Source organism: Fukomys damarensis, unplaced genomic scaffold, assembly GCF_012274545.1.
Source record: "Fukomys damarensis isolate Sample0158 unplaced genomic scaffold, DMR_v1.0_HiC HiC_scaffold_9, whole genome shotgun sequence".
In the NCBI taxonomy this organism is placed as follows: domain Eukaryota; kingdom Metazoa; phylum Chordata; class Mammalia; order Rodentia; family Bathyergidae; genus Fukomys; species Fukomys damarensis.
The window spans coordinates 3,189,585-3,217,403 of record NW_022900921.1 but is presented as its reverse complement, the minus strand read 5'-3'; the positions used below and the strand labels follow the sequence as shown (position 1 = coordinate 3,217,403).

Here is a 27,819-nt window from a genome sequence, read left to right as displayed (position 1 = left end):
TGTATCTATGCAATTAGAAATGAAAAAAGGTGAACTCAAACAGACACTACAAAATCCAGAAGACCATTAGTAACTTCTATGAAAATTTGAATTCCAATAAATTGGAGAATCTTGAAAAAATGGACAGATCCCTAAAAACATGAATTACCAAAGTTGAACCAAGAAGACATAAAAATACTGAACAATCCAATAATAAGCAGTTAAATTGAGGCAGTCAAAACAGGCCTAACAACTAAGAAAATCCCAGAACCTGATGGGTTCACTGCTGAATTCTGTAAGATCTTCAGGGCGGTTATAGCACCAATGCTCCTCAGACTCTAATGAAATTGAAAGGGAATCAAAAGTCATTCATGGAAGCCAACATCACTCTGATTCCAAAACCAGACAAAGACTCAACTAAAAAACCACAGGCAAATCTCTTCAAATATAGATGCAAAAATTTTCAATAAGATATTGACAAATCAAATGTAATAAATCACCCAAAGGATCATGCATTGTGACAAAGTCAGTTCTATCTTAAGGATGTAAAGACAGTTCAACGTATACCAATCTGTAAATATAATATACCACATGAACAGACGCAAGGGCAAAAATCACATGATCATACCAACAGATGTGAAAAACTCTTGACATAACCCAACATTCAGTCATGATTTTTTAAAAGCCCAGAATTAAATAGGTGTAGAAGGACTTTACTTCAATCGAGTAAAAGTCATTTCCAATAAGCCAATAGCCAACCTCATATTAAATGTGGAGAAGCTGGGTACTTTCCCTTTAAAATCAGGAACAAGATGATGTTTAATATCATCACTCCTATTCAGTATATTACTTGATATATTAGCTAGAGCAATGAGCCAAGAGAAAGTAAAAAATACATATATGACAAAGGAAGAATTCAAATTATTAGTATTTGCAGATGATGTGATCCTTTATATTAAAGACCCAAAAAGTTCCAGCAAAAGACTTCTGGAATTAATAATCAAATTCAGCAATGTAGCAGGATACAGAATCAACACTGTTTCTGTACATCAATAATGAACACACTGAAAAAGAAATTAGGAAAAGAGCACCATTCTCAATAGCATAAAAAAACTAAGGACTTTAAAAAAATACTTAGAAATTAACCTAACCAAGGAAGTGAAAGACTCTACAATGAAAACTACCGTCCTCTTTAGGACTAAAGAAGATTAAAGAGGACATCTGAAAATAAAAAGATATCCCCTTGCTCCGGGACCAGCAGAACCAATATAATCAAAACTGCCATACTTTCACAAGTGATGCTTAGATTTAACATAATCCAAATCAAAATAACCAACCACATGCCTCACAGAAGTAGAGAAAACAATCCTAAATCTCACATGGAATCAGATGAGACCCAGAATAGCACAGTAATATTGGGTAACAAGAGCAAAGCAGGAGGCGTCACAGTCCTGGATTTGAAGTTATATTACAGTTACCATGATAAAAACAGCATGGTATGAAACAAAAACATATGGATCAGTGAATCAGAATTAGAGGATGTAGAAACAATCCCAAACACAACCCTTTGATCTTTGACAAAGGGGCCAAAAAATACCCTAGAGGAAAGATAGCCTCGTTAGCAAATGTTGCCAGGGAAATTGGCCACCCACATATAGAAGACTGAAAGTAGATGTACATCTGTCATCATAAAGTAAACTAAGATAAAAGTGGATCAAAGATGTAAATATTAAAATGGAAACATTTAACCTTCTGGGAGATAAGATAGGCAAAGCTCTCGAAGTACAGGCATAGTTAAGGACTTTCTTGAGACCATACTCTTAAGTGAAATAAACCAGACACACATGTTTAAATACTGTGTTATTTTTCTGGTGCGAGAAACCAATAGTGAAAATAAGGACTGAACTGAATTATGGATCTTGGGAGATGGGAACAAAGTGTTCAAATGGAAAAGGGCACAGTGGAGGAAGGAGGGGACAAGAAAAATGTGAAAGTAGAAGGAAAAATGGAAACAAAGCTTTTGTATGTATGAAGGGGAGGGGACTTGGGGAAAGGGGATAAGATAAAATTTATTAAAATTAAAAATATGAGAAAACTAAAGTATAAATAAAATAAAGAGCAAACTAAAGGAAAGAAAATGTGGTAGTTATATTTAATGGAGAATTACCTCGAAACCAGAAGCTTAAGTGAAATGAATCAGAGACACAGGCTCAAACATTACATGGCTTCTCTTATATGAGAAACCCAAAGTCAAAATAAACTGAAGAGCAACATAAAAGATAATAAGAATCAGGGAGTTAGAACTTTTTCAAAAGGGAAGAAGATCAAGAGATGGAGCAGGAGGTAAGGAGCAGAGGGGCAGGAAAGGGGATAAAGAAGAATTAAGATGTGTTATATATATGTTCCAACTCCCCACAGAAGTGTAATTATTATGTAGTGCAAACAAGCACTAGTAATAAACTATTTATTTATCGAGTTATTTATTGTACCGGGGACTGAACCTAGGACCTTTGTACTGAGCTAAATCCTTAGCCCTTCTTTAATTTTTTTTTAAGACAGGCTCTTCCTAAATCACCAAGTTGTCCAGGCGGATTTGAACTTGTGACCCATGTACAGCAGCGTCCTGGAGTTCTGCGACTGCAGATGCGCACCTCCACATCTGACTAAGAGTAAGTATTAGACTTACCGTTTTCTCTGAGAACCATTCCTTGAAATCAGAATGTAAGAAAAGTAACTTTTAAAAGCTTATGTTTTAATATTTTAAATAGAACATTTAAATAGCTAATAAATATCATCATAGATATTAGAACATATTAGGATAGGATTTCAAAAATAAAATCTTGAGGCAGTATATTTAGATTGTGTTAAGGGACAGACATTATAGCCTTAAATGGCTAAATTATGAAAGCAGCTAACTTTGGTAAGGTAAATGGAAATTCTGCATTGTATTTTAAGTTTCAAGTGCAGGAATCACTTTTCAAATCGTAAACTTGGTTTTATAAGGCGGAATATCTTATCCATATTGTGAAGGTAAGAGAATGTTTATTTCATTTTTTTTCTTTATTAATACCTATTAATGTAATCATAAAATATCGGGTTTTAATCTGTGCATGGTGGCACATGCCTGTAACCCCAGCTCTTGGGAGGCTGAGGCAGGAGGATCACTGTGAGTTCAAGGCCAGCCTGAACTACATCATGAGACTCTGTCTAAAAAAATTCAAAATAAAATAAATAAAATAAAACATCAGGCATATATATATATTTGGTCCTGGAGATGGAACTCAGGTTCTTGCTCTTGCAAGGCAGGCAGCAGAAGCACTGAGCTACATTCCTGGCCCACGATGTAAATATCTTGATCATACCTAACCCCCCGTCTTACAGTCCCCTCCTCCTCCCCCTCATTGCCTTCCTCTCCTCATCAGCCTGCCTTTTACTTTTTTCTCATACTCTTTTCCTACAATAATTATTTCAACAACTGTCTTCCCATAGAAAGCACTTATGGTCTTAAAGCTATAAGTTAAATGTACTTTGGCACGATTAAAATGAACTTTTCATCATGAGTGAGAACCTTGACTACTGGTGAAAGTTATCTAAGAGATATAGAAATAGGTTAAATTTTGGGAAAATGGATACTGAAGATTTCAACTTCTTGCCCATTTAACTAATTGCAGTCATAGTTTAGGAATCATCTATTCAATATACTTTTGTTAACAGTCTACCACACTTTTCAGATTTTTAAAGCCATTAATGGAGTCTACAGCTCCTGACTTTACATTATATATATTTTCTTAGGCAAATTGGGTTAGCAATTTTCAATCTTACCGTTATTGATTTCCACAGTGTTCTGTCAAAAAGTTAGAAAAATATCAATAGGAAACTCTCAAGAGAATGGAAGAAAGGAAATATAATAATGTAGAAATTAAGGAAGAAGAAAAAATGTTACAATTTAGAAAATCATCAAAACTAGAAGCTAAGTGCAGGGACTAAGTTTGATCCCTGGCACCCCCCCCCAAAAAAAAAGGAAAAGAAAAAAAAATGAAAAAATGGAAATAAAGTACTTGTAAATAGGGAAGGGTGGAGGGGGCAAAGGGAAGGCAGGGGTATGGGGAAAAAATGAGAACCAAGACCAGTCTTGCAAAGGCACAAGATCCCAATGATGAATGTAACTGTACTGTGTACCTAAAATGTACCAATAAACTCAATGAGAATAAACCAAAAACCAAAACAAACCAGAATCTGGTCATATTTACAGATACTAACAAAACAGTCAATCCTGTGTCAGGATTGGTCAAGAAAAAAGAGAAAAAAATGCAGATAATATTATGAGTGACATGCAGTATGGCTAATTGTGCAGTAAGTAACCTGAATGAGAAGTGATCAAAGAACTTGGCTAAACACCAAAGAAAATAGACAGCCAACCTGCATATGTAAAGATGCTCACCATCATTTATCACTAAGTAACTGGAAATCAAAACCACGGAGAGACACCACCTCGTTCCACTAGGGTAGTGTGGCATGAGGGAAGAGTTTCAGTTTGACTGGTTTTGGTACCCACCCCATCTAGGTGGGTGGTCTCGCAAGTGTGGCCTTGGAGTCCACGTCTGGTCTTTCCTCCTTTTTGACCTGGGGCCAGCTGATCGCAGACTGAAACTGTGAACCCAGTTAGACTTTTCCTTCTGTATGTTGTGGACCTCAGGTACTGGGTCTCAGCGGCAGGAAAACTGTCTGATTGAGACAGCTGCTTAAACAAACATGAAGTAACAAATGCTAGCAGTTTCGTGGAGAAATTGGGACCTCTGTGCTGGGATCTGACTAAGAAATTCAAGAGAAATTGAAAAGTTATGCGGGAGTGTCTTTGGTATGATAGACGTGATTAACAAGACCTTTCTTAACCAAATACGGACTTTTTAGATTAGAAAAGGCGTGGATAAGAACCTGCCCCAATTTTTTTATTCAGTTTGTTCTTCTCAACCTCTGCTACTTTTTAAAACAAAAACACCCCCATAAAAAGCTGGCTCACGGGAGCTCATTTGAATGCCTTTTCTATGGCTCAATCCCTTACCTTAACCAAACATATCAGCCTCCTAAGTACTGGGATTACAGGCGTGTGCCATCATACCCGACTTACAGTAAGTATTTTCAAAGTGATGGGGAATCTTTTGAGGGACTTTAGGGCTGATGTGTCTCTTACTGTGATAAGCTTTTAAAAAATTTAAACATTCACCACATATTTTCATCATGTTTCATAGCTGAATAGCATAAATTCAGGAGAAAAATGATGGATGTTAAATGACTATGTGAACATAGTACAAGAAACAGCATAAGAAACAAACATAGGGTAGGAAAAAGAAACAGCTGGGGCATAACATTTCAAATGACAGAGCTCACAACTGAGGCATTTTGTCTTCTGATAAATCTACCGATATCCTTCTTCCCCTACCCCTAGGTATAGTTTTGATTTGTGCTGTTGGCCTATACTTCTTTCTACCACAGAAGTGAAGTATGTCTTATTTTCTTTGTTCCTTTATGTCATATCACCTAATTGCTTCCCCAAGTAGTCAGAGTCATGTTTGTCATTGTGCATTTTGAAGCCCCACTGTAGTGCTAAACCCTTCCTTTTATTTGTATTAAATGAATCACTGAGTTACCGATGGAAGGGTGAACTGCAGAATTACAGTAGTTGAGAGTCTAAAGAACGTGTGAGTAGAATAAACAGACAAATATACTTGGGTTCTGTGTGAAGAGAATTCTAGCAAAATTTCCAGAAAGGCGAGGAGCGTCTGGCCAATGGTGTGTTCCTCTCTTCCTTTCCAAAGTGATATTCAGGCCTGCTGTAGACAACCAACATGTGGTTATGTTGTAGAACCACCTACGTTTTATTCAGCAAATTTATTGAGGTCTGTATCATGCTGGATGCTATACTAGCTCCCCAAAAGTGAAATGTTTATGAGCTGAGCCCAGAGTATCTAGTCTAATGGGGATGAAAGGCCTGGAACGGGTACATAAACGGACCAGTCCAGTGCATTGTAGAAAATGCTAAGATGAAGGTTCAGAGCGCTGTAAGAGTTCAGAAGGCAGCATTCAGATGCTGGATTCATAACACTCTGATGACCACCGGACCACTTCTAACTTGTAATATTTCTTTAAGAGCAATTATACTGTCATGAAAACCTGTTTTATATTCACAAGCTTAGAAAGATTTCACACTGTTAGATTTTGTTGCCTGGAGTCAGATGAAGAAATCTTGTGCTGACACTCTTACAGAGCCCTTTCTTTGACTCTCGTTAGCCTGGGAGTTCCTTCATGACTGATATTTGAAATAAGCTTTGTAGATTTCCTGAGTATTTTGGTAAGAGCTTCAGACTAGCAGTTAAACATCTGGGTATGTTTTTTCCTGTATGACCTTGACCTAAGTTCTTTGATTGCTGTGGGATCCCATTTTCTTATCTGAGAAACGGGGATTCAAAATCCCACCCACTCTTGGTGTTTTGGGTCTTAGGAGGACCTGTAAGTTAGTGGCCCCTGGAGAAGTTCTCTGAGAAGATACATCTGAGATTCTGTTGTGCATTCTAACTTAGGTGAGTACGTGATGTGTAGATCACAGTGTTAATCTACTAGGAAGCAGATATGATCAGCATAAAACTGAGTTGTGAGAGGCAGGACTCAGGCTACCTGTCTAGGCTTTGTGTATCTCTAAACTCTTATTCTGGACTGTATTCAAATTCCTTACATGTTTGTCAGACTGATTTGAAAGAGGGGATTTTCAGGGATTCCTTAAATGACCTCCCTGATTTGTTAGCCGTTTCCTTCCTTCTCTTTTCTCTAACCAGACCCTTGTCACAAACAAGCTGAGTTAAATCTGTAATACATGAAATATTGGAGGAATTAAGGGCAGGAAAGTTTGCATATGGGGCATGGGAGACTAAGAAGAAGACACTGAGCAGCCCCTAGGGTTTCCCTGGGACATCTAACCTGCAGGAGTTCTATGAGGGATTCTGCTGAGGAAGGGGTATCAAATTAACTTCTGTTGTGGTCTGAGCGTTTGTGCTTGCTCAGAATTCCCGTATCAAATCCTAATCCCAAGACAATGGTGTTAGGAGTTTGGTCCTTTTGTAAGGCGGTGAAGTTGTGAGAGCAGAGCCCTTATGAGTGGGATTGGTGCCCTTATAAAAGAGACTCATGGCAGGGATGAGTAACCTGTGAGGACTTGTTTGCTGCTTCCTACCTGGGAGGATACAGTGAGAAGGTGCCATCTCTGAAAGAGGAAAATGGCCCTCACTGGCCACTGGATCTCCTGACACATTAATTTTGGACTTTCTAGCCTCCCAGAACTGTTAGAAATAAATTTTTTTTCAGGCCTAAGAAAAATATGGATCGCTTCACAAATCTGCATGTCATCCTTGCACAGGGGCCATGCCAGTCTTCTCTGTGTTGTTCCAATTTTAGTAGATGTGCTGCCGAAGTGAGCACAAATTTCTGTTGTTTGTAAACTTCTCAGTCTATGATATTTGTTGTAGAATTCTGGATGGACTTAAATGGAAAGGGCATTGATAGGACTGAAGAGGTTACTCAGGGTCCTTGAAAAACCTCAAATCACCTGGCAATGTGCATGTGGGGCTCTAGGACTGGAAAGGCCGATTTGATTAAGAAAATCAGATTTAACCCTTGAATGTATATTGAGTCTTTTTCAGTGTTATATTTAACAAAGTTTTTGATAGCTAATTGGGCACTAGGAATTAAAACCATTACATGTATTCACCATTTTTAATTGTGTGCCTGTGGGGGAGAGATTTTTCAAACCTTTATCATATCTTCATTGCACAATTCTTTGATTAATTCTTGGACTTTTTTTTTAGTTTTTTAGTTTAGTGCTTTTAGAAAGCTTCTCTTTGCCTATATTTAGTCATGAGTAGCCATCATAATTGGAAATTGAAAATCAACGGCAAGAGAAACTACAAAAACTACATAGACACATGGAAATTAAGTAACACCCTCCCGAACAACCAGTGGGTCACAGGTGTAATTAAAGAAGAAATTAGACAGTATCTTAATTGAACAAAAATGCCAGTGTCACATACCAGAACTTATGGGACACAGTGAAAGCAATTCTACAAGTGAAATTTATAAGGGTGAATTCCCACATCAGAAAAACAGAGGAAGCTCAAATAAATAACCTAATGTTGAACCTCAAGGTTCTAGAGAAAGAAGAGCAACTTAACCCAAAGTGTTTATGAGAGAGAAAATTGTAAAGATTGAAGTAAAAATTACTGTAATTGAGACTAAGAAAACCATACAAAAAAAACCAATGACTTGAATAATTGGTTCTTTGAAAGATAAAATAGACAAACCCTTAGCCAACCTTACATTAAAAAGGAAAGAAAGAGCTGGGCATGATGCACATGCCTGTAATCCCAGAATTTGGGAGGCTGAGGCAGGAGGATTGCTGTGAGTTTGAGACCAGCCTGGGCTACATAGTGAGTTGCTGGTCAGTCTCAAATACATAGTGAGACCCTGTCTCAAAAAAACCAAAAAGGAAAGAAAAGACCCAAACCAATACAATTAGGAATGAAAAGGGCAAAACCGCAATGGATCCTGCAGAAATCCAGATCTTCAGTACCTTCTTTGAGAACTTCTACTCTAATAAGATGTAAAACTCAGAAGAAATGTACAGATTTCTAGATAAATACGAATTACCAAAGCTGAATCAAGAAAATATAAAAATTTTAAATAACTCACTATCAGTCATGAAACTGAAGAAGTAATTTAAAAAAAAAAAACTATGAACAAAGAGAAGCCCAAGCTTTGATGGAGTCACTGTTGAATTCTGTAAGAACTTTAGATAAAAATCTAATGCCATTCCTCCACAAACTCTTTAATGAAAGTGAAAGTACATCAGTATTCCCAAAATCATTTCTGGAAGCAAGCATTACGCAGATACCAAAACCCAAGAAGAGTTCAACCAAAAAAGAACATAGATCCAAAAAATTCTCCTTAGGATACTGGTAAACAAAATACATAAAATCCTCAAGAAAATTATAAACCATGACAAAGTAGGATTCATCCCAGGGATGCAGGGAGGGTTCAACGTATGCAAATCAATAAATGTAATATACCAGATTAACAGAGCCAAGGAAAAATAACCACATGATCATCTCAATAGACTTAGAAAAAGCATTTAACAAAGTCCAACACCCAGTCATGATGAAAATACCACAAAAAATAGGAATAGTTCTTTTCTCAATCTGATAAAAGCCATCTATGACAAACCAACAGCCAACATCATACTAAATGGCAAACAACTGTGATCAGAAACAAGACAAGTATGCTCACTATTACCACTCCTATCCAGTATAGTTCTGGAAACATTAGCAATTAGACAAGAGAAAGAAATAAAAGGAATATGGATAGAAAAGGAAGAAGTTAAGTTGTCATTATTTGATGATGACATGATACTCTATGAAGAAGACCCCAAAAATGCCACCAAGAGACTCCTAGAATTATAACCAAATTTAGCAGCCGAGAAAGGTACAAATTCAGTACTAAAAAACAATAGCATTATTGTACACTTTAAGAAGATTAGGGTAACAACATCTTATGCAAAAGCATAAAGAAAAATGAAATACTTAGAAATCAATCTAACCAAGGAAGTGAAAGAACTATACACTGAAAACTACTGTACTCTAAAAGAGGAGATCAAAGAGGATATCAGAAAATGGAAAGATATTCCCTGTCCTTAGGTAGTCAGAACCAATATAGTGAATGGTCACACTTTCAAAACTGTTATACAGATTTAATGTAACCTCAATCAAAATACTGTGAGTATACCTCAGAGAACTAGGGAAAGCAATCCTATAATTCATTTGGAATTAGAATAGCAAAGTCAATTCTGGGCAAAAGGGTCAATGCAGGGGGCACCACAATTTTGATGTGAAGTTATATACTACAAAGCTGCCATGATAACAGCTTGGTACTGGCAAAAAAAACGAAAACAAAAACAAACAAACCAAAAACCGATCTGAGAATCAGTGGAACAGAATAGAAGATGCAGAAACAACACCAAGCGCACTCAGCTGCCTTATCTTTGACAAAGGGACTAAACACCTTTACTGCAAGAAAACCTCTTTAATAAATGATGCAGGGAAAACTGGCTTTCACATGCCAAAAATTGAACTTAAATCCATATCTCTCACCATGCACCAAACTAAAATCAAAATGCATCAAAGATCTAAATATAAAAACAGAAACAATCTGCTGGAAGATAGAATAGGTAAAACTCTAGAAGACATAGGAGTAGGCAAAGACGTTAAGAACCAAATCTTCATTGCACAGGAAATTTTACAAAGCATCAACAACTGGGGTCACATCAAATTAAAAAGCTTTTACCTAGCCAAAGAAACCACCTACAAAGTGAAGAGACAAAATGAGACAAATATTTTACCAGCTACTCTTCAGACAACTGACTAACACCTAGAATATACAAAGAACTAAAAAAAAAAAAAATCGAATCCCCAAATTTAAATGAAATGAATAGACGTTTCTCAGATGAAGAAATACAAACAGCAAATAAATATATGAAAAATTGCTCAACATCACTGGTCATTCAAGAAATTCAAATTAAAACAACACTGAGATTCCATCTCAGTCCAGGAAAAAAGGGCTATGGTCAAGAAATCAACGAATAACAAATGCTGGTGTGACTGTGGGGGAAAAGGAACCCCTTTCCATTGTTGGTTAAAGTGTAAACTGGTACAACTACTAAAGAAATCAGTATGGAGATTCTTCAAAAAACTAAAACTAGAGGTTCCATTTGATCCAGGTATTCCCCTTCTGGCTATCTTCCTGAAAGAGTTAGAAGTATCATAACCCAGTGATCTGTGCACATCCCTGTTTATTTCAGCACAATTTATAATAGTTAAATCATGGAAACAACCCAGAAGTTGTATCAAAATGTGAATGAATAAAGAAAATGTGGTGTTTATATACAATGAAGTACTACTCTGCCATATGATAAGGTTGAGTCATCTGTAGGAAAATGGGTGCACTTTGAGACAGTGATGTTAAGTGAGATAAATTGGACACACAAATTTAAATCTCGGGTGAGAAACCCAAAGAGGAAATAAGGAGCAGAATGGAGAATAATAGCTATTGGGCAGTAGGAAGTACATGCTCACATGGGGATGGAACAAGAGAAGCAGGAGGGAGAAGGGAAGGAAGTGAAAAGGAGAAAAGTGAGAATGGAAGGGAAAATGGAAACAAAGCTTTTGTAAACGGGGAGGAGAAGAAGGGCTGAAGATGGGGAGGGGAATGGGAAAAAAGAATTACGATATATTATGGACAGGTCCAAATTCCCTATGACAAATGTGACCAGTATGTATGACAAATGTGTGCTAATAAAAACATTTAAAATAATTTTTGAATATTACAGTAGAAGACACATTGCCATTAATCTCCCTCAAAATAATTCCCTTCGCTTTGAAAACATTTATCCCACCGTTTTTGCCACATTCTGAAACTTCCCTAGACAGCCTCTTTAGTTGTGCTGTCTTGGCTGCTATGACGTCCTGAACGCATTCTCATCCTTGGAGGAGAGCCACGAGTTGCACAGTCAGAGGTCCAGTGAATAAAGTGGATGAGGGCACACTGAGTTTTTGTTAGTCTGTCTTTCCATCGGATGGCACTTGGCAGCAGCATTCACCATAGTTTCTCATCACACCTCATGAAAACATGCACAAAAGAGGACTTTCCAGAACCGCTTCAGAAAGTGGCGTGAACTGTCCAGTCACCCCACCCTGAATGTACCCAGTCTGTCTGATCTCGGAAGCTAAGCCATTTCAGGCTTGGTTAATCTTTGGATGAAAGAAAGTGGCAAGAATTATGGCATAAGTGTGACTGAGCTGAGGAGGAATATTTTGAGGGGGCTTACTATAAAATTTTTAAAGTTAAACATGCATTGTATATTTCTATCACACCTTCTGTACTTATCATGGAAGATAATTATTTCTCCTTTGATTTTGAAGGATAGCTTTGCAGGATTTAGTAAGCTGGATTGGCAATTATTATTATTATTATTGTTGTTGTTGTTGTTGTTGTTATTTATTTATTTATTTTTTTAGGGCTTGGAAAACTTCAAGTGCTCATAGCCTTAAAGGTTTCTTTTGAGAAATCTGTTATTTGATGTGTTTGCTATAATAAGTGATTTGGCTCTTTTTCTTCTGACCGCTTTTAACATTGTTTCTTTCTCCCAGATTTCTGATATTTCAAGTATGATATGTCATGGAAAAGTTCCTTTGTAGTATCTATTTGGGGTTGTCAATGGCTCCTTTACCTGGCTATCCATTTCATTCCTGTTTTGGGAAAATGTTTCCTATACTTCTGGTAAATGGATTTTTAAAGCCATCAGCTTGTTTTTCAATGCCTTCTTCCAGTTCAGTGAGCCTTATTTCTTTAGGGTTTTATTCAAGATCTCTTTTATAGTCTGCTCAGTGTTATGTTTTCTCTGATACTGTCTGAAGGGTCTAGAATTTCTACCCTGTCTTCAACTCCCGATACTCTTCTGAATGATCTTTCCACTGCCTAGATTTTTTCCTTCCTTTCTTCCCTCTCTTTCTTCCTCCCTCCCTCCCTCTCTGTCTTTCTTTCTCTCTTTCTTGAACTAAGGACCTTGTGCATATGAAGCAGGCAGCAGAAGCACTGAGCTAAATCCCCGGAGCTAAATCTCCGGCTCTACCTGACTTTCAATTGAAGTTTTTATTTGAGTTGTTGAGGTTTTCATTTCCAGGATTTCTGCTTACTTCCTTTTCAGAACTTCTCTTTCTTTACTGAAGTGGTCTTTCACATCCTCTGTTGTCTTCACTTCAACCAGCTTCTTATTTGCATGTTCTTTGAACTCAGTGATCATGCTAGTAATTGATTCATTCAACTGCATTTCTGTTCTTTGATCTCATCAATCATTTTGGTTTTTTCTTATCTAGTAGTTTAATTTTGATAACTAACAGTTTTTAAATTCTTTGTCTGGAATTTCATCCATTTCAGTGTCTGTTGGATTGGCTTTGGGAGGTTTTGTGGGGTTTTTTTTTTTGGTAGGCAAATCTTGTTTTTCTCATTTTAGCTGTGCTTCTTTACAGAGGTTTATAGAACTGTTGGGCAGAGGTCTGTCCCAGTTTTTGTGTTTCTTCTTTTGTAGATGGCTTTCTCTTTGTAGTGCCTCTTGGGATATGTGTATGTCTTCATGTGAGAGTTCCTCCTCACTCCAGTTTAGGTGCTAGGTTCAACTGCTAATACTGCTGGGCCTTGGCCACTATGAGCCATCAGTCCTGGGCGCCAGATCTCCACCTGGACATCCACCAGCCTCCCACTTTCTTCATTTCCCAACCCATCTGGTTTTGTTTGTTTTTTTACTACCAGGTTGTTGATTGTAGAGTTGGAAGATTTAGATTATTTTTTGTAAGGACAGGATGTTATTCATTTGACTGCGTGTCAAGTGGCAGGAAAAGGTTCAAGCTCGTATGGCTTCTAACTCAGGGGTCTTTAACTTCTTAAGGATAAATCTTTGGGGACTATTTTAAAATTGGACCTAGAAGAGAAAATACCTTTTATTCCCTACACCTGACATGGTGTTGTCTACTCCAGACACCTGGAATTGGTATTAGTTCCTGGTATGAGAAGAGAGGAGAGGGCCATACAAGGTCCTTTCTTCCCTCCTTTGCTAGCTTTTACTGCCATCTTCTTCAGGAAGACACCAGTCTTCTGTTGACAGGCAATGCACTTGATTGGTTGCTCTGACCTTCACTACTTTAACCTAGCACAAGTCTTTAGAGTGGCTGAAAGAAGTAGTGAAAAATAGACAGTTTAAGCTTTGGGAAGGACAAACCAAGTAAACAGATAAAACTACAAATGCTCTTTAGCACTTGGAATGTTCTGGTTACTCTTTCAAGAACTGGGACTAGGAGGGCAAAGAACACAATATGTGTTGCATACATAGACCATTATTTTTTGGAAGATGAACATGCTAAGAAAAAAGGGAAAGAAACAGAGGTATGAGTTCACTAGGAAAGGTTTATTTCAGAACAAATGAGGGGGTGTACTCTGGCACTAGAGACTAGACCAACTAACTCTCATACAGGCTATAAGGTCTTTATAGGGTCATGAGCATAAAAAGGGTGTGGGGGAGCTGTGGAAGGAAAAAGTTACAGTGGGACTTTAGAGGGGAATAGAGTTCAGCGCAGTTGTGGCTATTTGCCTTGGATAAGGCTTGAAAATGTACAAGGAGTTGTATTTTGTTTATCAAGAGCAGGGCTGAGTGATGATTAGGAATTACAGGGTGTAGCTGTGCTTACTGAGCCTTATTAGCCCATAGCTATATATCTACAGAAGATATAAAAGCATAGCAGGGGTAAGGGATTTAAAGTGGTGTCTGCTCAGGCCAGAATGGAAGGGTTGGATTCCTTCAGTACATATAAACAGGTACTTTCAAAACATTTGCATAAATTCTATAAATGAAGGATGTAGAGAGTACTCCCGAGGCTCACAGAATATATATGCAGCCTGTCTGGCAGGGTACAAGGAGAAAGACAGCATGGCCCGCTTGGCAAGGGCCCTGCGGATGTATCCCTGGACACCTCCCTGCGCCTGCCCTGGTGGGGCGCATGCTTTGAAGCACAGGTGAGCCGCTCCCCCGGATCCCACCTCGATGACCTGATGAAAGTAGAGGCCTTGGAGCTACAGCTTATGAGATCTCCTAGCCCAATCCTGCCAGCCTAGGCGAAGACCCTGCCAGCCTGGAGGACCCGCCTTGCAGGGCTGGCAGCGAGGTTGAGTGAGAAAATGGCGGCCTCTGGACCCCCCCCCCGCGGTGGGCCGGAAGTGGGTCAAAAGCGCGGCAACTTCCGGTCATAGAACCGCGGAGATCCGGCCAGGGTGACGTCTGCGTGTGGGCTGGAGGAGAACGCACCTGACTGTCGCGAGGACAAATGGGAGCCCAGGAGAGGACGGTAGAATGGCTAGCGGTGAAGTGACATCGACATTCGGGTAACTGGAAATGCCTGCCACCCGTTTGGAAGATTTAATGGCCGGTTTTAGAAGGCCTCTGTATACAATGTGAAAAAACTGCTCTCAGCATTTAAAAGAAGATTTGCTGCATGTGGACAATATAGGTGGAAAGACGTTGCCAACGTATGACAAAGTAGTTAGAAAAACCGCACGCCTTGGAAAAGCCCGTTTGTTTAAAAAACTTGACAAAAAGCGTCTTCTGAAAGTGACTCTGAAATGGAGCTCATTAGACCATCTGAAGAAGCACTAGGAGTGATACTTGTCCACATTTGTACCTTGGCTTAGAGGACACGGAGCAGAAGACAGAAAAGAACCAGTACCACACTCGCCACATGAAGAAGAAATGGTTCGTACTGTAACTATTGTTTTGTGTGTGCATTTTAGTCGCTACTGTGTGTGTGTGTGTGTGTGTGAGAGTGCTAAGTACTTTATTGAAATAATCTGTTCTTTCTAGATATTCTAAAGTGCCTGATACATGCTAAAAGGTAGAGAAAGAACAGTAACGCATCTTTAAGTTTCGTTTTGTTGGAACTCGCATGAAGCATTATTTTGTATGGGGAATAGGCAAACCCCTCTTGACTTGTAAGTGTTGTGTTTATGCACTAGTTCTCAGAAGAGAAGGAAATGCACAGTGCTGTTCTAGTGAACTATAGTAAGGCAAGTTACCATTGTTGTTTGTGTCTGCATTTCCATTTATTTTGCTATGTATGTAGGATATGCAAAGGATAAATGAGTCCTTTCACATCATCTAGTCTTCCTAGATGCTAAAGAGGTCAGTTTTGACAAAAGTACAGTTAGTAAACTAACAAATTTTGTCCACTTTGTGTTAAAATTCCTGGGAAAGATTGTCTTCTGAAAATTTGAGCATTTTAGTCCACTGGGTTAGTGGAGAAGGGAAGGGTTCTAGATTAGTATGCTCATATTTTATTTTATTATTTATTTATTTATGTTTAATTTTAATTTTAGTTTTTTGAGACGGGGTCTCACTATGCAGTTGAGACTAACCTGGAACTCACTGTGTAGCCTAGGCTAGTCTGGAACTCACAGCAATCCTCCTGCCTCAGCCTTCCAAGTGCTGGGATTACAGGCGTGTACCGCCATGCCTGGCAGCCTGCTCATATTTTAGATACTTTGAACTATTGTTACATGTGTGTAGTTTAATCAAGACTGTCATGTATATACAACAGACAAACTGAGTCCTTACTTGAAACATCCAGTCTTATCTAGATGTGTAGAAGTTTCCACTGTATGTTAAATGTAGAGGTAGTAAAGTGTCACTTTGTAATATCCTTTTGCTAAACTTTATATGAAATGTTGTCTTTTGGGAATGGAATGGTTAAACCACCTCTTGAGCAATATGGTACAGTCTTTACTTGTTCACTGGTTTGGAGGAGGTGGTAGGGCAGCAGTTACAAAAAGTAGTATGCTAGTGTGTTTGTATTTGAACATTTTCAGACATCATTTTGTTTATGAGTTTTGTTTTGCTGTGTACATAGTGTATATGATGGGCAAGTAAGGCCAAGTTTTTCAACATCTAGTCCCTGAGTGTTAAAGAGGTTGCCAGTATATGAAGAAATAGTGCACATTTTTGTACACTTTATGTTGAAATACACGAAAAAGCTTGTCCTCTGTAAATGAATTTTGGATTCAACCATCTCTAACATGACATATGCGTGTATTTGTCCACTGGGTTGAAGGCAGAAGGAAGTGAGGAAGGAATGGTTCAAGGCCAGAATGGTCATGTTTAGAAGATGCCTCAGATTTAATCCATTGCTATATGCGCAGTTTTATTTATCAGGGCTGTGTGATAGTAGACAAGTTCTTATATGAAAAATCTAGTTCTAGATATGTAGAAGTGCTTTGCTTGATAATTTTAAAAGTAGAAGTAGAATAACATTTTTTGCTAATAGCTTTTAAAAACTGATAGGAAATACTATGTTTTCAAATAGAATAGTTAAACTACCTCTGAACAGTATACTGTGTGTAATTGTTCACTGGGTTCAGGGAGGTGGGAAGGAAGAAATTGTGATTCCGTTGCTCTTATGTTACATGCATTTCATTTAACTTTTCTATATAGCATATATACTGGATATATGGGTCCTAATTTTATAATATCTAGTCTCTACATATTAAAGAAGTTGTCAGTGTATGACAAAAGTAGTTAGTAAACTAAGGCATTTTGTATACTTTGTGTTAAAATTTATAGAAAGGCTGTCTTGAGAAAAGGACTTTAGGAAGTGTAAGTATAAAGTCATTTCTGAGTGATATATGTGTCTGTATTACATGTGACAAGGAAAGGAGAAACGGAGGATTCTAGATCAGAATGATCCTGCTTAGAAGACACTGTCAGATATAACCATTGTTACATGTGTGTAGTATTTGACACTACTATGTATATAGTAGACAAATTTATCCATATTTGAAACATCTAGTCTTTCCAGATGTTTAGAAGTGCACAAAGTATTTTAAAAGTAGGGATAGTAAACTACACATTTTACAGATATCCTTTTGTTAAGGTTAATAAGGAAATACTGTCTTTAAGAAATAGAATGATGAAATCACTGATATGAGCAGTAGATGTATTTGTGCTAGTTCAGAGAGAAAGGAAAAGAAAGTGCAAAGGGCTCTCAATCAGCGTGGTTTTGGTGAAGTAGGATTGAGCACTGACCTTTAGGTCTGTGCATTTTGTTTTACTTTCCTCTGTATGTAGTTGTATATAAAGGACAAAGGAGTTGTAGTTTATATCTGGTCTTTCTAGATGTTAAAGAGGTTGCCAGTGTATGATAGAAGTAGAATTAGTAAATTAATGTGTTGAGTACACTTTGTGTTAAAATTCATTAGAAAGAATGTTCTTAAAACCACTTAGGAAGTGAAAGTGTTAGTTTCCTCTTCATATTACATATGCATGTATCTGTCTCCTGTGTTAAAAAAGATGGAAAGGGGAAAGGGTTGTAGGCCAGAGTGTTCCTGTTTAGATAACACTTAAAATTACACTTTAAAGGGCCAGGCATTTAGCTCAGTGGTTCTGCCACCTGCCTCGCAAGCACAAAGACCTGAGTTTGATCCCCAGTACCAAAGAAAAAAGCTTTAAAATTACAGTCCTTGTTAAGTACATATAGTATATGTGTGCAATTTACTCAGTGCCACTGTACTTATGGGACATTTAAATGTTTATTGGAAACATCCAGTCTTTCTGTTTAAAGTTCACACATGTAAAAGTCAAGGGCCGGAGTAACATGCTTTAAGTATATTTTTGTTGCTTCACAGGAATGGTTGTATTTTGGGAATGGAATTGTCAAACTTGATGTCTTGGAGGGTGTGCTGGCTATTCATGGGGTGCAGGAGGAGAAGTATGGAGAGGGGAAGTTAAGTGAGTTCATATTGTCTTGCTGTTGTTCTGTATATATATATATATATGTACATTTTAGTTAACACTGCTGGGTATTAAAGGATAACTCCTACTGCCCAAATTATGTTAGAAGTAGCCAAATAATCCCTGTACAAATGTTCTTTTGTTAGTTTTTAGGAAGAACTGTCTTCTGGAAGTAACCTTTGCTAAAGCCACCTCTTGGAGCTAGATGTGGTCCTGACTTTGTCACTGAAGTGGTGAAGAAGGAAAAGGGTGGGTGAGAGTGGTAAGAGCTCTTTGCTATTATCTCCATATCTGGGAGATGATTTATAACCGTAGGACTGTATGTGCCTATTTTGGTTAAGTACTTGGACTTATTGTACACAAAGTTCAGGGGCTGGGGATTTAGCTCAGTGGTTCCGCTGCCTGCCTTGCAAGCGCAAGGACCCGAGTTCAATCCCCGGTACCAAAAAAAAAAAGAATGGTCAAGAAAAAAAAAAAGGAAACAAAGTTCATACTCTACTGCTTAGCATCTAAGTTTTACAGATGTACTGAGGTGGCAATGTATGATAAGAACTAGAGGTAGTGAGTTAGATATTTAAGTATCTTTTTGTTATAATTGAGAGAAAAATACATCTTGGGCTTGGAATTGTCACAACTGCCCTGGGCAGTGTGTATCAGGGCTGGCCATTAAGCTGGCCAAAGAGGGGTGGAAATAAGCATACAAGGAGAGATGTGTGCAGTGTTCAGATTTACAGTTTAGTGAGAGGAATCAGTGTGTGTACTTCTTCTGGCCATATTGTAGAAACACCTTAATAATTCACTAGGAACATACCTTTTTGCTAACATCTTAATAGTAAAGATATGATAACTCTCAGACACATGGCTTGGCATACTTTGTTGCTTTATGTCTTGTTTTAAATTGAGCACTAAGGAAATGCAGTATTGTAATTTTAGCTTTGCCAGTATGTCTATCAAGAGGCCTGTTGTCATTTTTATCTTGAGTGAAATTTTTATTTTCAAGAAAGGCAGGATTATGATTTTTTTCTCACAGATTGAGTTGGTGTAGTGTGTTCTTGGTTATCAAAAATACCCTTATAAGGGACCAGGTATTTAGCTCAGTGATGCCACGTCTGCCTCGAAAGCACAAGGTCCTGAGTTCTTGTAGCTTTGGGATTTTGAATTGGGGAATATTCATGGAGTGTGTAAAAGCATGACTCGCTGTACAACCTCAGTTACACAGAATGGTGTGTCATGCAGGTACACACAAGACCTAGAAGAATAATACATCCACCTAAGATGCTTATGACTGCTAAATGACTTTGTTCTTTGCTTCTTGAGTTTGTTTCCTGTCATGCACATATTAACTTTAAAAAAATGAAAATGATCTTTAAAACTCAAAAAAAAAAAAAAAAGATATGCAGCCTGAGCATTTGGTGGCGGAGGGGGGGGGGGGGAGCTTCCTAGAAGAGCTAACATATAAACTAGACTTGTCCTCTTCCTTGCAAGATGTCCCTGATTCAGACCCCTCTCACTACTGCCAGAGGATAGTTCTGAAAGCAGATGAGTGCAGTCACAATCGCCATACTGGTTATAGGGGTCTAGAAAAGCACGCACTTAGTGCTGCAGAAACATTTAAAAAACAAAAAAAAAAAAAAAAGATATGCAGCCTGAGCATTTGGTGGCGGAGGTGGGGGTGGGGAGCTTCCTAGAAGAGCTAACATATAAACTAGACTTGTCCTCTTCCTTGCAAGATGTCCCTGATTCAGACCCCTCTCACTACTGCCAGAGGATAGTTCTGAAAGCAGATGAGTGCAGTCACAATCGCCATACTGGTTATAGGGGTCTAGAAAAGCACGCACTTAGTGCTGCAGAAACAGCTTTCTCTAAGAAAACCACAGTCTTGAGAGCAAGAGCCAGCTTTTTATGGGCAGACCCCTCTGGGGCTCCAGTCTATGAACCGTTCCTCACCTGGGCAGCCCTAGGATTAAGTGCTTTCTACAAGTGGTACTCCTTTTCAGCCATCTTTTCTGACCCACTTGCTGTGTTGAATTTTGGACAAATGAATAAATTGGTGTTTCTTCTGTGAATGTGATACTTAGTTCCTGTATCTGCTCTTCCTGCCTGGGTTCTACTCTCACCTGCTTTTCCGTGTATGTCTTCACCCTGAAGGGATGGGCTCATCCCTTTTTGGCTGTGATGGATTTCTCAGTCTCACTTAATATTGTAAATTGTAATGGATTGCAAGGTAACTGCTCTCTGTGCTTTTTAACGAGGTATAAGATCTGCATATCTATTTTCACTTAAAATTTATGAGGAATTGAGAATGAAATTTGGAGCCTGGTGAAATGGGGAATTGTGTGGCTATAGTCATGATCTCTGTATATATGTCCATATGCCACATCACCCCACAGGCATATCATGCATAGACTGGAATGGTTTGTAGTGAATCAAAATCTTGAGGGTTGAGACCCAAGAATTTTTATTTTTTAGAACTCTCCAGAAAACTCATTTTACTTACTTATTTATTTATTTATTTTGGGTACCAGGGATTGAACTCGGGTCCTTGTGCTTGTAAGGGAGGCAGCAGAATCACTGAGCTAAATCCCTGGCCCTGAGAAAACTCATTTAAAATTTTTATTTTATTTTTGTTCATATGTATTAGTTACATAAAGTAGGGTTACAAAGTAGTTATACAAGTAGGATCCAATGTGATATTTCAGTCCATGCATGCAGTGTACATTGATTGAATCAGTATTTATTTATTTATATATTGGGGTAACCCTTCGTTAACTGCCAGTCAGCTTTATTACTCTCTTCAACACAGTCATGTGCCTACAATGTAAAACACCAGTTGTAGTGACCCTCTTCCCTCAGCTTACACCTATAACCACATGTGGGATCTTTTATGACCAGCAAATAGAGGAGAAAAGTGGCTGAGTTTGACTGATGAATAGGTTGGCTCAAAGTATGGCTGCAAGAGGAAAAGTACTGCTTCTGAATATGGCCCTGAAAAATGTTGGAAATCCTCCCAATGGAGAATTGGTCAGAACTCCAAGTGGCACGCATTATGTGAAAAGAGATGTGGTCTGAGGTAAGAACAAGCAAACTCATGCCAATTTTACAAGGAGGCATTTCCCTTGAGTCATCACTCTCAGGATCTAGACCCAATAAAACCATATCCTGATAGACTGTTTGTTGAAGTCCTATAGCTTTTGCAGGATTTAGTCTGTTTTCTCCCTTATCTGGCCCAACATTTCTTCAACTGGCTTATATTGTGACTTGACCTTAGCTATTAGTATGGCGTCCAGAAGAGATGGGAGTAGACTATTAAAAGTGTGTGTATGGCCTTATAATATTGAAGCCTCTGCATTGTCTTTGAGAATAGGTTGAGCCTGAGGGTCTAGAGTAGCTCAGTAATAAAGCACTTGCCTAGTGTGTGAATTTCTCAGTTTAATCTCCAGCCCTGAGAAAAAATGGGGAGGATGTAGTTTATTGAATTATAATTCACAAACCATAATATTCAGTGTGTTTAAATATATTCACAAGGTTGTGCAGCCATCACCACGATCTCAACTCCAGGATGTTTTCATCACACCACCACCACCAAAGAAACCCTGTACTTACCAGGAGTCGTTCCCCATTCCCTGAGTTATCCCAGTCCCTGGCAAGCAGTAATTATAATTTCTGTCTCTATAGATTTCATACAGATAGACTCAAACAGAATGTGGCCTTTTGTTTTTAGCTTCTTTTACTTAGTCTTTTAGGTTCATTAATGATGTGGCATGTACCAGTACTTCCTTTCATTTTATGGCTGAGTAGTGTGCCATTGTATGAATATGCCACACTTTATTTATCTGTTCATCAGTTAGCGGGCTTTGGGTTGTTTCTAGATTTTAGTAAAAGATGAAAGATTTATGTGATCTGAAGAGAAACCAGAGTATTGTTTCTAGTTTTTGCTCTTGTGAACAGGGCTGCTAGAGACATTTGCATACAAGTTATTGCATCCATACATTCTCAGTTCTTTTAGAATACACCGAGGAGTGAAATTCTGTGCCATGGTCATTCTATTTTTAACATTTTTTGGAACTATGTTAGTATTTTCTATAAGGGCTGTGTCATTTTGTATCACATGGTAATGTCTTGTTCTTGTTTCTTCAAATTCTCACCAACACTTTTTTTCCTGCTTTTCAATATTATTGTTACAGCCATGTTATTATGTGTGAAATGATATTTTAGTTTAGATTTATATTTCCCTAATGATTAGTGATAGTGGGGATTTTTTTCGTGTGGTTGTTGGTAGTTTATATATCTTTGGAGAAGTGTCTTGAAATCATTTGCTGATTTTTAACTGGGTTGTTTTTAATTGAGCTGTAAGATATGTATTCTTTATATACTTTGGATACTAGACCCTTATTGGAGACATATTTTGCAAGTATTTCTCTAATTGTTTGGGTTACCTTTTCACTTTCCTGATGGTGTCTTTTGACACAAAAACTTTCCATAGTGATGAAACCCAATTTTCTCCCCATCAGTTGAACTTTAGCTATCATATCTAAGGAACACTGCCTAATTCAAGGTCACAAGGATCTATACCCACGTTTTTCTCTGAGAGTTTATAGTTTTAGCTGCTCTATTAAGTTGTTGAATATATTTGGAGTTAACTTTTATATGGGGTGTGAGCTGGGAGTCTAATTTTATTCCTTTGCATTTTTTCATGAATATCCATTTGTTCCAGTATAAAGAAAAGAAAACCTTTCCCCTATTGAATGTCTTAGTACTCTTCTTAAAAATCAATTAATTATAGATAACTTGAGATTGTTTCTGAGGTCAGTTCTCTTGTAGTGATCTATGTCTGTCCTTACACCAGTTTCACCATTTTTAAAATTGAGAAGCATGTGATTTTTATCTTTATTCTTCCTGTACATAAGTCTTGGCTATTCTGGATCTCTTGAATTTCTTTAAGAATGTTTTTAGGCAACTTTTCCATTTATAGAAAAAAGGCATTTGGAATGTGGTAGAGATTGCAGTGTAGAACAACTTGGAGAGTGTTACCCTATTAACAATATTGTCTTTCAAACCATGAACATGAGTTGGCTTTCAATTTATTTAGGTCTTCTATAATTTCTTCTAGCAGTATCTTTTTTGTTGTTGTTGTTGTTTTGTTTTGTTTTTGGTACCAGGGATCGAACTTGGGTCTTTGCACGTGGAAGGCAGGCGCAGAATCACTGAGCTAAATCCCCGGCCCAAGCAGTATTGTTCTCAGTGTATAATAGTGCATTTTCTTGGTTAAATGTATTCCTTATTATATTCATTTTGGAAGCTATTTTAAATATAATTTTTTAAATGTACTTTTCAGATGTTTATTGCTTGTGTGTCTGCTCTTGCCTGAAGGTTGCTGTCCCTCCAAAATCGAAACTTGCTTTGAAATTTAACTTCAAGGTGAAGATCAAAAGGTAAAGGATGATGGGAGGTGATTAGGTCAGGACAGCACTGTCTTCCAGATGAGATTAGAGCTCTTATGAAGGGGCTTAAGGGATTAGGTTTACCTTCGTCCACCGCCCGAGTGTACTGCAGCAAGGTGCCATCAGTGGAGTAGATGGTGAGCCTTTACCAGACATTGAATCTGCCAGTGCCTTGATCTTAGAGGTAACCTCCAAAATTGTGAGAAATCGATTGCTGTTGTCATTCTAAGGTATTTTGTCATAGTGATCCAAATCCACTAAGGAATATCAACATGTAACAGAGTTTTATGCATATGGAGATTTTGATTGGAATTGTTTTGAATACACAGATCAGTTAAGGGAGAATTAACACCTTAAAAGTACACAGTTTTTCACCATTAGGTATGAAATAAGCTAAAGGTTTTATACAGATGATTTTTGTCTGATTATGAGTATTCCTTTCTCTCTGTTTTCTGAGAATATTTATGACAAACGAAAGTTGAATTTTGTCAAATGTTCTTTATTTACTGACACAGTCATTTGTATTTTTTCTTCTTTGGCTCCTCAGTGTCATAAGTCACATTAATTGAGTGTTAAATATTGAACTCAACTTGTATTCCTAGGATAAACTCCACTTGGTCATGACATTTTATCCATTTGACATCTGGATAGATTAAACTTGATAACATAATATTGCAGATTTTCATGTCTATGTATATAAGGTGTATTGATCTCTAGTTTTTCTGTCTTGTTTTATCAGGGTAATTCTGGCCTTATAGCATCAGTTGGGAAGTATTCCACTCTTTTCTACTTTCTAGAAGAGTTTGTGTGCAGAATTGCTGGTGTTTCTTTCTGAAATGTTTGGTAGAATTTGCTAACAAACCCATTTGTTCCAGAGTTTTCTTTGTTGATATACTTCAATAAATATAAGGTTACCTAGATTATTCATTTCTTCTTGAGTGAACTTTTTTGTTAGTTTATGTCTTTCAGGGAATTCATCCCATTTTCGTCCAAGTTGTAGAATTTGTGGTGAAAGCCTTTGTTGTATTATTGTTCTTTTTTGGTACTGGGAATTGAACTCAGGACCTCGCACTTGCCAGGCAGGCACTATGCTGCTGAGCTACAGTCTTGGCCTCCATGTTTTATTATTGATACAAGTAATTTGTGTCTTTTTTTTCAATATCAGTATAACAAATTTAAGTTTTCTTGAAGTTGTCAAAGAAGTAAGTTTTGGTTTCATAGACTTTTCAGTATTGTTCCTCTGTTTTGAATTTCATTGATTTCTGCCTTTACTATATAATTTCTTTCTTTCTCCTTGCTTTGTTTTTAGTTTGTTCTTTTTTTCTCCTGTACTCTGAGGTATTGTCTGGAAACTTATCTTCTATTTTAATAAAAGCATTTAATGACGTAACTTCCTTGTAGGACTGTGTTGGCAATATTATGCAAATTAAAAACAACTTTGTGTTGGGATAATTTTAGATTTATGTCATAGTTCTAAATATAGTAAACAGAGTTCCCTTCTTATTTCATCCAGTTTCCCCTAATGTTAGCAACTTACATAACTATGTACATATTTCAAAACTAAAATTAACATTGTAAAAGGAAAGATTTTGAAAAGTTTTACTACCAAAAAATAATAAATGTTTGAGGAGATAAACATGTTTAACGTGATTTAAACATTGCAGTGTATACATGTATTGGAAATGCAATGTTAATTGCATTTAGATGTATAATTAATATGTAAAATTTTGTTTTATGTATCAAAAACTAAATTTAAAAATATTAACATTGATATATACTTTTACCTTTAAATTCAAATCTTATTCTTATTTCACCAACTTTTCCCTTAATGTCCTTTTTTTGGTTCCAGTGTATTTAGTTATCATGTCTCCTTTTTTTATTCTTTCCTTGTTTTCAACAACTTTAATACTAGTCCAATTATTTAAAGAAGGAACGAAAATTGCATATTTTTCATTTATTTGTATAAGATAACACAACAGGAAAAGTGACAATTTTATCAAATTTATTCAATATAAGAATTGACTGATTGAAATGACACCTGTCTGAGAGACCTTGATAGTGAGTGTGTAAACAAATGCACTGCCCAGGTGATGCTTGGGGTAAACTGTTAAGTGGTTAACAATTAACAGGAGTACTGGTCAGATATTTTATACCAGGAGCATCACCTTAGCTTTGTTTGATGTTTTGTTATTATTAAAGTTGTGGATTTGGGGGAAATCTACCGTTTAGGGGCACAAGACAAAAATGTGACATTACTGGTGAAGTAAACCTTGAATACTGTCAAGACCCTGCAGATTTTGATGTGTTTTGTTTTCATTTAAACTGCGTTGAAAGTAGTATCTAATTTCCTTTATGACTTCCATGTTGACTCATGAGTTATTTCAAAGTTTGTTGCTTAATTACCAAATATTTGTGGGATTTTCCAGATTACTTTGTTATTTGCTTTTATTCTGTTGTAGTCGGAATGCATACTTTAAATGGTTTCAGTTCATTTAAATTCCAATTCATTTCAGTTCATTCTTGAGATTTGTTTTATGACCATGAATATGATGTACCTTTGGTGAATGTTTCACATAAACTTGAATATGTGTTCTGCTATTGTTGAGTATTCTACAACTAATAGCGATACATTTTGAAATAACCAAAGACCTACAAAATATTTGAAAATGTAGACTGGCTCCTGCTGAATCTGACAGCAGTCTGCTTTGTTTAGTTCAAAATTAACAGACACCAGAGGCATTAACTGCAGAATGGGACATCTGATCTCATCCCGAGATAACAGGGCACATTAAGACCCCTGAGCTCCAAAGTTTTGTAAACCACATGATTATAAAGGTCAGGATGAAAAGAACCATTGTCAATTTTGCTTTCCTGACTGGGAACACCCCCTTCCCCTGGGCTAGAATAGATAGCTAGGTGAATTCTAAAAGAATTGCTGCATCTGGGTTAAAAGTTAACTTGTCCTGTGACTGTGATTTGTATATCAGTAAATGTAAACTGAGGAAATGTAGTGTAGCCACCTGAATGAGATTATGGCTATGAAACCCTATAAAAGAATGACCTGTAATCTGGTATGTCTTCAATCTCTGGCACTGTTCTTAGTGTGATTGGCCTTTTGCTAGCAAAATAAACCTTTTGTAATTTTACTTCCCTTCTGCATCTCTGTGTGGGTCACTTACCAGGTCTTTCCGCAAAGCAACGGACAAGTAGGTCAAGTTTTATGGGTAGCATTGTTTAGATCTTCTAAATCTTATTTTTTCCTCTGTTCTGTTGATAACTGAGGAGTATTGAACTCTAATTATAGTTGTAGTTTTGCCTATTTCTGAGTTCTCTTAATTTTTTCTTTAAATGTATATATATATATATATATATATATGCATATATAGTTTTCTGTCTCTGTGTATATGTAGATATATGCATGTGTGTACATATACATATATATTTTTTTAGATGAGTCTCACTGTATTGTCCAGGCTGGTCTCAGCAATCTTCCTGCCTTAGTCTCCTGAATGCTGGGACTGCAGATGCTAACCACGACTGGATGGTTTATATATTTTGAAAATCCTGTTGAATGTTTATACAATTGGGATTGTTATGTGTTCTTGGTTAATTTATCACCTTATCACCATATAATTTCAGCCTTTCATATGATCATATTTGCTATTCTGAAGCTTAATTTGTCTGATACTAAAATAGCTACTCTAGTTTTCTTTTGATTTGTATTTTAATAGCATAAAATCATGCTTTTGCTGTACTAAATTAATAGACTTTATTTTATTTTTGATGCTGGGCTTCATATGTGCTAAGAATGTGTTCTACCAAGGTCCTTAGACTTGATTTTTAGAGAAGTTTTAGGTTTACCCAAAAAACAAGGATAGAGTTCAGTGTCTCTATTAACCTCTTCTCTCTCGTATAACATCTTGAACAAATGTGGCATACTTGTTATAATTATGAACAAATGTAGATGCAATATATATA

The 27,819-nt window shown here is 37.2% G+C and overlaps 1 long non-coding RNA gene and 1 other non-coding gene across 2 annotated transcripts in view; one reads left to right on the top strand and one right to left on the bottom strand.

Annotated features, from left to right (window-relative positions):
* Positions 1 to 7,342: 7,342 nt before the first annotated feature.
* On the bottom strand, positions 7,343 to 7,449 carry LOC117285424. Its single transcript, XR_004516457.1, has one exon. It is a non-coding gene; the product is annotated as a U6 spliceosomal RNA (small nuclear RNA).
* Positions 7,450 to 14,928: 7,479 nt separating this feature from the next.
* Positions 14,929 to 27,819, top strand: part of LOC109118551 — a 15,359-nt gene continuing 2,468 nt past the window's right edge. Inside the window, exons 1-2 of the long non-coding RNA XR_002025908.1 lie at positions 14,929 to 15,373; positions 18,547 to 18,662. This is a non-coding gene — a long non-coding RNA (uncharacterized LOC109118551). The remainder of the gene's footprint in view (positions 15,374 to 18,546; positions 18,663 to 27,819) is intronic.